This window comes from Boleophthalmus pectinirostris, unplaced genomic scaffold (genome assembly GCF_026225935.1).
Source record: "Boleophthalmus pectinirostris isolate CB_2022bp ecotype Guang Dong unplaced genomic scaffold, ASM2622593v1 HiC_scaffold_8, whole genome shotgun sequence".
Lineage (NCBI taxonomy): Eukaryota > Metazoa > Chordata > Actinopteri > Gobiiformes > Gobiidae > Boleophthalmus > Boleophthalmus pectinirostris.
In genome coordinates, this window is record NW_026571515.1 from 37,981,865 (window position 1) to 37,996,250 (window position 14,386).

Consider the following 14,386-nt stretch of genomic DNA (forward strand, 5'->3'; position numbering starts at 1 on the left):
TGTTTCATGTGGATAGGCCCAGTAATTACAGAGACATGAACCGTAAACCAACAAATTCCACCATAGAGTTCGGACTTGTCTCTAAGCTCAGTTTAGACTGCCTATTAATCTATTCAGTCCAAACGTGACTCCAAATAACGCCACAAACGAACAAGCAAAGTGGGTGAGGTGTCTTGCCCAAAAAAAAAGCAACAGGAGTGGGGATTTGAACCGGCAACCTTTGAGTTAAAGAACTGGTGTCTCTTCTTGGTTTTGAGTGTGTACTGCTTACAATAATAACATTTTGTCTCTCAAAACCAAACCAACTTTTCCAAACGGAGTCTAAAACTACACTAAGCACTTTGCAACTTCTAAGGTGGATGGTCCGCTACTTGTTTGTCTCCGTGGAGATGTTATTTCTTTGCCTGAAATGTTCCACAATACGGCATTAAACATATCTCCCTTGCGTTTGTTCAGCTACAAGGTGTTTTATAGCCCAAAACATAATAAAAAACATGAATTCTTATCATGTGCAGACTTGCTTCTCTATTGTCTCCATTGCGATTACTGTTTATTTCCATACTGGGGAAAATTCAATACAAAACAGTAATATCGTCATGGAGATAAGCAGGTGGTTGGACCAAAAAGTTACACAGTACAACTTTAAGAAAAGATAATTTGGTAGATTTTGGTAGAGAATTCCGTTGTCTTCTGAAACACAAAGAACTAAACATTCCATTGTCACGTGATTTGGTAAAGAACGACACAAAAACAAAAGACAAAATAATCTGTCGAGCTGTTTGTGTTTTTAGGGGAAAACCTTGAACACTTCCCGACAGACGGAAGGACAAGGACAAAACACAGATCGGACGAATATTCAGAGACAAACAGGAAAACAGGGGGAATTCTGCGCTGGAGGTGATGACATCATCCATTTTAAAAACAGAGGAGGGAAGAGCGCCACTTCCTGTCAGTAAACGTGCATTACATCACCAGGGCACCGGGGTCAGCCCATTACACAGATACGAGGAGGAGTACGCGCTATTGTTTCAGTTTTATTGTTGAATCTGTCAGCACAAGACCATTTCCTTTCTACAGCTACTTACTACAGGCTAAAACTATACTTCTTGAAATATAGTATGCAAAAGTCATAGGAAAAATGTTGGTGCTTGGAAATATCGCATTAGGAATTTGCATTGTGAATAGTGATGGTTTTGATTTATTTTTGACTAGATGCAGGTTTAAATACAAGGTGCATTACAAGAAAATCTTTGGCACAGAATCAGACCAGTAATCTACAGTATTTGTTTAAAAAAAGTCTTATTATACACTACCCATCAAAAGTTTTAGACCATCCTAATTTTTCCAGTCATTGATTGCAATTCAAGTCGTGCAAGTTCAATAAAGAGCTTTACATGGTACAAAGGTAAGAACTAAACAGACAGAGGTTAAAAAAAAGATAAAAGATACAAAACACAAGTCCAAGCTCTGCCAAAACTACCTCAGGAAAAAAGAACAAGATGGTAAAGCTTGAAAACATGGAGTGTCCAGCACAGTGTCCAGACTTAAACCCCATCGAGCTGGTTTGGGATGAACTGGACAGAAGAGTGAAGCAACCTACAAGTGCCACACATTTATGGAAACTTCTGCAACAGACTTGGGAAGAACTTTCTGAACAATATTTGATTCCTGCTGTTATATCTGCTATATCTAGGTGGACACTTTCATCAATCCGAAGTTTAGATATTTTATGTTTTGGTCAACAGTAAACAGTAAAAAAACTGGAAAAAACTAAAACTTTTGACCGGTAGTGTATATTATACTAACAGTATAATACACCAGTGTACACAGACACTAGAGGTGAAGTGGGTTAAGTGTCTTGCCCAAGGACACAACGACAGCATTCATGAATGGGAGCTGGAATCACATCAGTCAACTTTCGGATCAGTGGACAAACTACTAGGTTCTACCAACTGAGCTACTGTCGCTCCTTTGACTTTCTTTTGAAGCCAAAGTAGAAATCGCAAATTATAAATTAAAAAGCCAGTGTCTAAATGGAAAATCCACACATTTTGAAACTATATTAAATTATTTTTTTCTCTTTTTATCCAACCACTACTTCATAAATTCATATTATCTTATTAACTGCTGTAATTCTGCTTGCCTTCTATGTCAATTTAACTCAACAAAATGATAAGATGTTGCAATGTCATGTGAATTAGAAAGTGAATACAACAGAGCACTAAACAGCACTTTAGTTTTCATGGTCTAAACAAACTAAAAAAAGACTACATGCACACCAAAAGCTGATATTTCTGGAGCTTTGAGATGATTTAAATCACAGAATCTGACTTAAGAGTGAAAATACTCCGAAAAAACTCCCAAAATCTTGAAGGTGCACAACCTAACTTTTCAAGGTGGAGGGTCTGTCGAACTCATTATTGCTTTATTTGGAATGGCAGTATGGTATTAAACCTTTCTAACTCCATGGAGACCAAACCAGACTAAGTTACAGGTCAGATCTGTGGAGAGGCAACCCCACTCACAGTCTCGTTTTTGTTTTTTGAGCTATAAAACCAGCTGTAGTTGAATAAATGTAAAGTAGAGCTGCTTAATGTCATACTGTGGAACATTCCAGGCAAAGCAATCACATATCCTGAGAAACAAACACGTGGTGATGGACCCCCAACCAAAAAGGACAACCAGTGTTAGAAAAATCGTATGACTAAAACGTGTGTAGATATTTTGACATCCCCCTATAGTCCATTGTCTGTTTTGTATTGTCCTCCTGTCAGCAGACCCTCTCTTTGTCCGTCCACACACAAACCTCTTTGCACTTTACATACACGGGGTCGAGTAAACAAACAGTACCAGGGTGGGATCTGAGGAAGCAGTTGTTTTGACCATGGGCAGACTCAGGGCAGTGGAATTTCACATAGTCCGCTGGGGGCCGGTGACCCTATACTCCGGGGACGGCATTCCACAACCGTGACACAAGTTTAAACCGAGCTAAACATTCCCCCGAGCGTCAACACAAACCTATCACAACAACGCTAAAATGTGTGATGTCAAACGCACATGTCAGCAAACACAAGCGAGAAAAACACATTATCTAAACGGGCTGTCAGGAGTATAAAAAAATCTGATCGATATTGACGGTAATGTCGAAACTAGATACTCGTTTGAGCAGGTTTCGATGCAAAAAACAAAAGTGTCACTCACAGGACAGAAATGAAGCTTTCCTGAGTCGCTTTAGAATGATCTTGAGCTGTATTGGAACAAATATAAGAGAATTTTGTAATCATCATTTTGGTATCAGTATCGGTATTTAGTATCGAGTCTACTCCTTGGTGTCAAAATCAAGTTGGAAATCTGAACATTCAGCTTTTTTATTATCCTCTTATTTTTGTGTGCATGAATTCAAAATACACTAACTTATATTCACAAATCTGTACACTGTACCTGTAAATTTTTACTTTTTAAATTTTTTTATTGGCGCTTTTTCAAAATTTTAACAAATGTATTGAGGGGTTCTACAAAAAAAACTGAAAAATAAAATACCTTACATTGGAGTGAGCTTTGTAAATAGACCATTTAGAACATCACTTTTCAAATTTTACAGCTTTCAGTCTCAAATAATAAGTTTTTTTTTTCCATGACATAAATTTCCTGCATTATATCTGTCCATTGCTGTAATTTTAAAAAGTCATCCTTCAGCCAATTCCTTGTTATGAATTTCTTACTAGCCAAGAGCATCACTTTAAACAAATAGAAGTCCTCAGTTCGAATATTGTTTTCATGCAACAAGCCTGAGTACAGAACCCGTGTGTCACTGGGTGTTTTATAACCAAATACCTCTTCCATTACAATTGCAATATTTTCCCAAAAGGATTTAGTTTTAATACATTTCCAAAACACATGAGAATGATCAGCACTCAGGGGGTTTCAATTGCTTGCAAATTCTCTCCATTGTCTCGAGCAGGTGGAAGTGTGTTGTTGAAGAGTGACAAATCATCGTCCAACAATTCAAGCTGCAACTCTGGTACCTGGAAAATTTTACTTATTTTCTTACAATCACTTAAAATTTAACGTTTTACTAGAGGTGGGCAGATGTTGTTTTGAAGATACACAACATTCTGAAGCAAAAAAAACATAAAAAGTGTAATATTTATAATAAAGGAAGTGGTTGCATAAAGAGCTGATTAAAATGTTGAGATAAAAGATGAAAATTAAAAAAAAAAAGACCTGGTTCGAATCTGGTGGTTGCAAAGAGCTAAATATTTTCTTGATGATACTTGATATTGAAACATTTAATGACACAATGTATTTACACCAGATGCCCTGCCTTTGCCATCACCTTTTTCCATGGAGATGTTACTGCTTTGCTTGGAATATCTCAGTGCGGCATTATAAGTAAGATCTGTGAAGAGGCGAGTCCATTCACAGTAAGAATACATGTTTTTCAAGGTACTCTGGAACTGAATGAAAGATAGACAAATATAATGCCGTACTGCGGAACATTCTAGGGAAATCTATAACATCTCTATGGGAGCAAACGGGTGATGGACCCTGCATCAGAAAAGTTCCATATTCCGCCTTAAAAACTTGAAATAAAAACATATTCAGTTCGAGACTCCTGGTGTAATTTAAGCGATATCCATCTGGTATAATGCTGTAGAACATTCAAGCCAAAGCAACATCTCCATGGAGACAAACTAGTGCTAGAAACCCACCAGAAAAGCTCCATATTGCACCTTTAAAACCATTACCAAAAATGTCTCCACTTGTGGCCTCCTGACATGAGTGAACTGATAGCAGGCCTGTGGAATGCACATGTAACCGGCGAGCGTCTGTGTGAAATGTAAATATTATGTAGAGGCGTTCTGTTGCCATTTATGGAAGCACAGTTGTGGTCCATTGTGAACAGAGGAGATAAAAGACCAACACAAACCCCCCAAAGTCACCCAAACACGCTTATGTAACGCAACAGTAAATCACACACGGGCGCTGTCAGATTTACAAAGACTGGTCGAGGTTCTTCGAGACGCTCTTCAACATTTTGTTTAATATTCCGATGACATGTTTGCAGTATTTCAACGTAAATGCAAACTTCGGGATGCACCAATTTCAGCTCCGATACCGATATCAATACTCTGTCGATACCCGATACAGTGAAGTTATTCCACGAGCGATCCATATGTGTTACGTAACTGTTATTTATCCTTAAAATCACTACTACAGAGGTTCATATGAATAATAGTACAAATACTATGAGACCTGTAAATTGTTTTGTTACATCCAATTAAACGCCCAACCCAATATCCAGTTCAACTATTTTTTCAGTATCTGCACCGATATTCAATAAAAGTATCAGTATCAGTGCATCACTATGTAAAGCAAGTTACTTTAAAGGCGCTGTATCTGATTTTTACCGTCTTAAAAAACATAAAAAACTACTTTATTTTAAACAGTTTGCCAAAATGATCCTTCCCTTACCTTATGCATTCAGAGCATCCTAATCATTCACCGTGATGAGTTTATAAGAGCTTTACCCTAACCCTAACTAGCATGCTAAACGCGCACTTCCTGATTACTGGACAACAAAATGCTACAACAACTTTATAATTAGACAAAGACAGAATGTAGCAGCCTTATTTTAACCTCAGGAGCATCTTATTTAATATATCTGCACCGGGGAAAGACAACATTAGACAAAATAAATGGAGAAAAAAAAAAAGGTAAACACTGCCAAATTTATCCATAACTAGCATGCTAACGCGCACTACCTGATAATTTGACAACAAAACGCTTCATAATTAGATGTAGTCAGCAAGTAGCAGCCTTATTTTGACCTCAAGAGCTGCTTATACAATATATCTGACAAAATACAAGACAAACTAAATGGAGAAAAAAATGGTAAACGGAGCGAAATTTAACATTAACTAGCATGCCAACACGCACTACCTGATAATATGACAACAAAACGCTTCATAATTAGATGTAGTGAGCACGTAGCAACCTTATTTTGAGCTCAAGAGCTGCTTATACAATATATCTGTGCTTGGGAAAGACAACATTATCTAAAATACATGGAGAAAAATGGTGAACAGGGCTTTTAAATAAGCTCTAAGCAGCAGAGTGGGAGAGAGACTGCTAATAGACCACTTGGCCCTGAACCTGAATAGGCCAGAAGATGAACGGCCACTTGTTGTAATCTATTGCTGCTTCGGTTAAAAGGAAATTGCATGGTTTTGTGCGGCTGAAACAGAAACTGGAGAGGGAATATTTGAGCTAAGAAGTCAAGGACGCAGGTGTGAGGAAGTATCATACCAAACATGGAAAGTCCACCGCTGGATAATCTGATTCATTATTGGAGTTACAATGACTGGGATTCAGAGGTGGTTTAAAGGCTCCATATTATGTTATTTACACATGTTTAACACACAAACCCTGCAGATTTAAGCTGAGTTCTGTTCTCAAACTGATACATTAAGTGTTCACAGTGTTTTTAACCTTCATTTGGATCATTTGGAGGATTTCAGCCTTGGAAAAAGTAGCAATTAACTTGAAAACAACTGCTTCGTAACATCACAAGGTGGAACAGAGCATTTGGAGCTTTGGAGATGTGGAAAGAATAATAATGCAGGATTATTCAAACATGTGTGAATGAAATAAAACACAACTCCAGGTCTGTTTTTGAGGAGGTAACAACATTATAGCACGACTTAAAGCTCACAAGAGTGCAATTTACATAATATGGGACCTTTAAACTAATGTGAAAAAAATAAAATAAAAAAAATGTTGGTTACTATTCCACAACTATCCACCCTACACTGAAAAAACAATATCTAGTTAAATTAAAATCAGTTAAATTAAGAGCATTTTACTTTATTTGAGTAGATTCAACTTGGATGGAGTAAGTGTATTTTTCTTAATTCAAGCAATATTAGATTTTGTTTCTTATTTTACGTGCAAAGAGTTGTTGTTTTTCTTATTTTAGATGCATATTCAAGATGTATTTTCATATTTTATGTACAAAAAGTCTTGTTGCACTGGCAGATCATTTTACTCATCAAGTGAAATTTACTAGCCAGGCTGGCGCCACCTAGTGCCTCTGCTCAATTTAATTTCTCTCCAGCAACTAGGTCAGGATCGGAATACATTAGATGGTTTGCAAGATCCTCAGAAGTGTGAAATCAGGCACCAGCTAATGAGCCAAGAGCCATATATTCTGTGATGGAAACAATTCCAGAGATCAAGGATTTAAAGCCAGAACAAAGAGAATGTTTGGTGAATTTGATCAAGGGGATCTTCCTACAGGATTTGGGAAAAGCTTAATATAGCAGCGATTGGTTAAAATAAAAAAAGTCTCCTACTGTCAAGTGAACGAATTCTATTGCTGCAAGGTCAGACGGTTTCCACGAAGTGAAACCGGCTGCTGAATCAGGCTAGAAATGTACTCAAATCATGACAAAACTTTTGTTTGTTTTTTGCAGTGTACAATTAAAAATGATGAAAAATGCACCAAAATATTACTGTATGTCTTTTGAAAAGCCCTTACAATGCTGCATACAGTAAAACCACAAACTGAAACTAATGTATAACTTAACTTGACAAACTCACGTAATTCCCTTGACACCTTACGTTTTCATCACTGATCAGTGCTTATTTAACTGTTGTCATTGTCCCATCATCAGTCAATCAGCAAATCCTGTCAGCATCAGAATAGAAAGTGTCTGCTTCAACACTCACAGTACGCTGATTCCATCTTTTAACATGTAAAATTTCATTATCAAAATGATGAAAAATGCACCAAAATATTACTGTATGTCTTTTGAAAAGCCCTTACAATGTTGCATACAGTAAAACCACAAAGTGAAACTAATGTATAACTCAACTTGACAAACTTAATTCCCTTGACACCTCGCGTTTTCTTCACTGATCAATGCTTATTTAACTGTTGTCATTGTCCCATCGTCAGTCAATCAGCAAATCCTGTCAGCATCAGAATAGAAAGTGTCTGTTTCAACACTCACAGTACGCTGATTCCATCTTTTAACATGCAAAATTTCATTATCAAAATGATGAAGATTGCACCAAAATACTACTGTATGTCTTTTGAAAAGCCCTTACAATGTTGCATACAGTAAAACCACAAACTGAAACTAATGTAGAACTTATCTTGACACACTCACTTAACTCCCTTGATACCTCACGTTTTCATCACTGATCAATGCTTATTTAACTGGTGTCATTGTCTCATCGTCAGACAATCAGCAAATCCTGTCATCATCAGAATAGAAAGTGTCTGTTTCAGCACTCACAGTACGCTGATTCCATCTTTTAACATGCGAAAGTACTACTATCCTTAATCCCCCGGCAATCAATCAAATACACTCATGTCTGTAAGCAAAATTAGTCATCAAAACTGACCTAAAGAAAAGTAGAATTAAGGAAGTATTATTAGTAGTGTTGTCACGATATTACATTTTTAATTCCATTTCAATACTCATTGCTTAATATTGTAAACTGATAATAAAAACACTTTCTTTGTACACTATAATGTGAGTACTTTCTTTTATTTTCTAGCCTACGTGGTCTTATATTTGTTTGGATAAAGCTCAAAATCATTCTAAAAGTTCATTTCTGTCATGCGAAAGTGACTAGTATCGATACATCAAATGAGTATGTAGTTTTGAAGTTTTCGTATTTCAGTTTCGATACTTCACAATCCGCCTTATTAGCTCAGAAGGACAAAGTAAACATGGAAACTCCTATCTTTTTAATCTAGACTTTGTTCTTAAAATAAGTTGCATAACCGCTCCCAAAACTGGAGAATGCAGCACTGAGCTCAGGTGTCAAAATACCGTTGAAGTTTTCAAAGCATCAGGCACCAGAAACGGAAAAAAAGGTTAAATCATTTTGAGCTCTTGTTACGGCAAATGAAAAATACACCAGGAAATGTTTGATCGGAAGCCAAGCCTTTTCACAGACAAATATGTAAACCTTGGGCAAAGACGACAGCTGGAAATAACATAAGCAAACACGATAATTAATGGTGATCCTCTTTTCAATGCATCCGTGAGGGTTTGGTTCACGGTCGCATCACTACTTTGCGATTTTAAAGAGACTACAACATGGCATTTGAACTAGAAACTGTTGTAATTTTGATGATTTTGAGTAAGCAATTTCAAAACTCTTAAATTCTTAAATAGGTTTCAAACAGGACCAAAACTAAAGGTAAAATTTCAAAATATAAAAAAATTAAATGTAATGAGCACAACTGGACTTAAGAAAACTCGAGAAAACGAAGTTGTAATCATAAAAAATCTTGGTGTAATTTTGACTATTTTGACACAATTTTGAAAAGTCAGTGTGTCAAAATCCTTAAAAATTTCAACCAGGACCAACATGATTGAAAATTTTAAATGAAAAATAACTACAATTTGAAAACCACCACCAAAAAGTATTTCATTTAAACAAAAATGAAAGTCTGTATTTTGAAATTCACTTCAAAAAGTCAAAATCTGTTAAATCGGTTTTACACTTTAATTTTAAGTTACATTTTAAGTGTAATGAAGTTTTAAGTGTAATTTTGAAACTGAAGTATGTAAATTTAAGTGCAACAAAAGATCTTACCATTGACGCCATCGGCATTTCGAAATTCACAAACACCATTCTAATCCTTCAGCTATCTCCAAACATGGTCCAGCGTATCTCCAGCGAGCGTCTTTCTTCACTCTCCTCTCCTCTTCTTTTCTCTCCTCTTCTTTAACTCCTGTAGTCCGTTTCGTGAGTGCAAACGCGGGTCAGAGCCATCCAGAAACCACAATAAATGACAAAAAGCTTCAGTGGAGATTAGCCGTGTCCCGCTGTGTCTCTCCTTTGAACCGGTGAGGATCTTTGTGCAGCGTTGTAGTCTGGTTGTCCAAACAGTGAGTGGTCAGAGCAGGCTCCAAGCTGCTGCATTTCCTCTGGACTCTGGTCTCGTGTCATAGCAACCAGGAGGATACCGGCTCCATTGTGTTGGGCAGGAAGGAAGGAAGGAAGGAAGGGGAGGGGCTAAGGAGGAGCGTGGGAGGAGCCGAGGAGGTGATTTGCATATGTAGAGACTGGGTGAGATGCAAGCTTTGTCACGCTTTCTCTCTGTTGGTTTTAGATTTTATTTACATGCGTGTAAATTTATCTGATCTGGCCAAGATTTTAAAACTTGTACCAGGTTGTTCATCTTGTTTTCAGATTTATTATCTACTTACTAGTTCTGAAACTGCTTTATTCTAGTCTAGAGATGGTTTATTTTAAGATAACTTGTCAAGTAAAATGATCTTACTCACTACTTTTCTCCATTAAAGTTTATAGGAAACAAATAAACAGAATATATTGTACACTGTCTCCTTTCTCCTCTTCCAAAAATAAACTAACTAATAAATTAACTAGACATGTGTTACAAAAATTATCAAGCGTGAAAAAAATAAAAAATAAAAAATCATAACACTTAAAACTTTATTACCCCTAAAACGTAACTTACAATGATTGTGGACCGTAAAACCAACTTAACAGATTTAGACTTTATGCAGCGAATTTCAAGATACAAACTTTCATTTTTGTTTAAATGAAATACTTTTTGGTGGTGGTTTTCAAATTGTAGTCCAGTTATAGTACAGTAGTAATTTTTTATTTCAAATTTTAAGTCGTTTTGGTCCTGGTTGAAATTTTTAAGGATTTTGACACATTGACTTTTCAATATAATCAAAATTACACCAAGATTTTTTAATATTACAACCTAGTTTTCTCTAGTTTTCTTAAGTTAAGTCCAATTGTACTCATTACTTTTTTTTATATTTCAGAATTTTAGCTTTAGTTTTGGTCCTGTTTGAAACTTATTTAAGAATATGAGTTTCGATTTTGCTTACTCAAAATCACTAAATTTTTGAATTGAGTTTCAATAATTTTCTGATAGATTTAAGTGTTTATATCTTAAATTTTGGCCAAGTTTTTTGCAGTGTAGCAGGTTTTATAATAACTGCACCTCCGTTAACTTCAATAATGTGTAATAAACTCATAATAAAGCCACAGTTTGGAACTTTTTCACCAAAACATAAACTAAGACTGTTTTGTTTATTGTGCTGAAAAAACATGTGACCTTATTCTGACCGAGATTGCATCTCCACAAACCTGAGTCCACAGAAAGCAGAAGTATTCTGGCCAAACAAGCAATATTTCCACGGAAACAAGCAGGCTGAGTAAGAGTCAGATTTGTGGAGATGCAAGCCCTCTCAGAATAAGATCACAGTATGGGACTTTTTCACCAAAACATAAACTAAGACTGTTTTGTTTGATGCACTGAAAAACATTTGGCCTTATTCTGAGCGGCCTTGCATCTCCACAAACCTGACTCTCGCTTGTTTCCATGGAAATATTTTTGTTTGTTTGGCCCAGACTACTCCTACTTTCCATAGAATCATAAAGGTGACGTATACCACCTCCAGAAAGTCATGTACCATACCTTTAAGAATGACTGAGGATTAGTTACTACTTAACTTAATTAACACCCTAACCCTAACTCTAAAGTGTCTTGCCCAAGGATACAATAACAGTGACAGTAAGAGTGTGGGAGTAGGATTCAAACCAAGGAGTTCCAGGTCAGCGGAATCACACAGTGTCTAATGAGGAACTAGAATGGCATGTGGTTACTAGTAACTATTGAGTAATTTTAACGATTTTGAGTAAGCAATTTCACAACTCCATTCTTAAATAGGTTTGAAATGGAACCAAATCATGTTTACATCAAATTTATGTGTAACCGCTTCCAAAATATATTCATAACCAATCCAACCACATATTTTTACTCTTTGTTATGACATTATATTGTGATGTGTGAGCTACTCTGCCCAAATAATTCCCTTGTCAATCAATAAAGTTTGTCTAAATCCAAGTCATGAAGTATAGTTTACAAAGCAGCATTTAGTTTTAAATCATTTTGAGCTCTTGTTACCGAAAATGAAAAATAGACCAGGAAATGTTTGATCGGAAGCCAAGCCTTTTCCCAGACAAATATGTAAACCGCATTCAAAGACGACAGCTGGAAATAACATAAGCAAATATGAGAATTAATTGTGTTACTCTGCTCAGTCAGTGTATCCGTGTGGGTGTTGCTGTTGCACTGTTGCATCACTACTTCGCAATTTTAAACAGACTACAACATATGAGATCGCATGATGACATTTGATAACTAGGGATGTAACAATAACCAAAATATCATGATATCGTATCGTCAAAAGTCTCGTGGACTGTCACAATACATCGAATTACAAGTTCCTTTGCTTAAATGCATGGTTTTATAGTAAAAACAGCTTATAAACATCGGAAACTACATATCCCATGACATACATATCCCAGACAACATGAAGAAATATGTCCCATGAGATTCATTTGGTCTTCCGATATTTTATGTTATTAGGTTCTTTTTACAGACCAAGACTTTGTTTTCATACCTGACCTAAAATTAATCTCACTGGACTATTACGCTCAAGTCATGGACAACGTGTCAAGGAATTTCTGAAATTAGAACAACTGGAATCAAAAAGGGCACGTTTCCGTAATCATCTCCGATTCAACCTGCATTGCCGGGACGAGGGAATTATACCACCCAGCCTGGACCTCAAGAATCCCATCACAACCCAGAATGAAAACCAACTCACACAGACCAGTACCTCTTATGGACATTGGAACATCCTACAGCCCGCAAACTCACCGTTGTAAGAACATTGTTTGACAGAACCAACATTATAACAATAACAATATCGTGATATCTTATCGTCAAAGTTCTCACAATAATATCGTGGACCATCACAATATATCGACTTACAAGTCTCTTTGCTTAAATTAAGAGTTATGGTGCAGCAATAGCTAAAAAAGACAGAGGGAACTACATAGACCATGATCCTTTGCTCCATTTCAGTGCAGACTACAAGAAGAAATAACAGTTCTAAGCACTTTTAAATCTTAGTTCTTTGGATTAAGTCTTGTCAAGGCATTTTAAGAGGAAATGTTTTGTTAGCCTCCACAAAATATCGCAATAAATATCGTACCGTGAGATTCATATTGTGAAAATATCGTTTCGTGAGACTTGGATATCGTTACACCTCTACTAGTAAACATTGTAATTTTGACGATTTTGAGTAACCAAATTCAAAACTCAATTCGTAAATAGATTTCAAACAAGCCCAAATCTAAAGCTAAAATTTTGAAATATAAAAGAACAGTATCTAATGAGGAACTACTGCCCATTTTAGATACTTATAATGTTAAAATCAAGTTAAAACTGCTTCCAAAATATTGACAAAAAACTTTCTTTTAATCCAATCCAACTCCAATCCAACTTTATTTGTATAGCACATTTTACCAACAGAAAGTCTCCAAAGTGCTGCTCAGAGTAAGCACAATATAAATTAACACATAAAATAAAATAAATAAGCAAGTCAGTAAAAAAACATAAAAATTACTACAATTTGCAAATAGAAAAATAGCAAATAAAGGGGGAAAAGCACGATTACCTTGGTTTTTGAGTCTCGTTTTTTAAGTTTGGTGTTTTCTAATCGTTCATAACCAAACCAAAAAGTACAGATCATTTCCCTTGTGGATCAATAAAGTGTGTCTAAGTCCAAGTTATAATAAAATGAAACAACGCAATGAATCTTGGAATAACCCTTGCTCACATACTTTCAGTTTCAATGAGTATTCCCCAAATTCCCGTGTTTACTTCGACAAAAATAGACAGTTACAGTAAACAGAGGCTGGTATTCGGTTTTATCAGAAAAATCACAGCGTTTCCTGACGACCTTCAGACAATGCCCGGCCACTTGGTGAAAATCAAGGAAAAGAATGTATTAGCCAAATGGGAAATTCCCTTTGTTTACTGCAAGTATCAGCATTTCACCAACAAGTAAAACAGGAGAGATAAGAACAGAATCTAAATCTCTTAACAATGTACTGCACAACGCTCCAAATTGCAATGTTGGTTAGCACAATATCCAAAAAGAAACATCGCGAGTAAAATTAAAGGTAAACAATTTTTCTCCATGTATTTAAAGGTGCATTGTGTAACTTTTCTGGTAACTTTGTCTGGAATGCTTCACAGTATGGGGTTTTCTATATTCTTTCTTCATGGAGACCAAATCGGACCAAGTTACAGCTCAGATCTGTGGAGAGGCGACCCCTCTCACAATTAGAATGCCTGTTTTTTAGGTATTTTTGAGCTATAAAACCACATGTAATTGAATAAACCTAAGAACACTGTGGAACATTCCAGGCACAACAGTCAAATATACATACAAAAAAGTAGGTGACAGACCCTCGACCAAAACGTTACATAGGTTACGTTCAGACTGCAACCTGAAGTGACCCA

General features: G+C 36.2%; 1 protein-coding gene across 1 annotated transcript in view; it reads right to left on the reverse strand.

Moving 5' to 3' along the window:
• Nucleotides 1-14,386, reverse strand: part of plekhg5b (pleckstrin homology domain containing, family G (with RhoGef domain) member 5b) — a 196,708-nt gene that overhangs the window by 20,628 nt on the left and 161,694 nt on the right.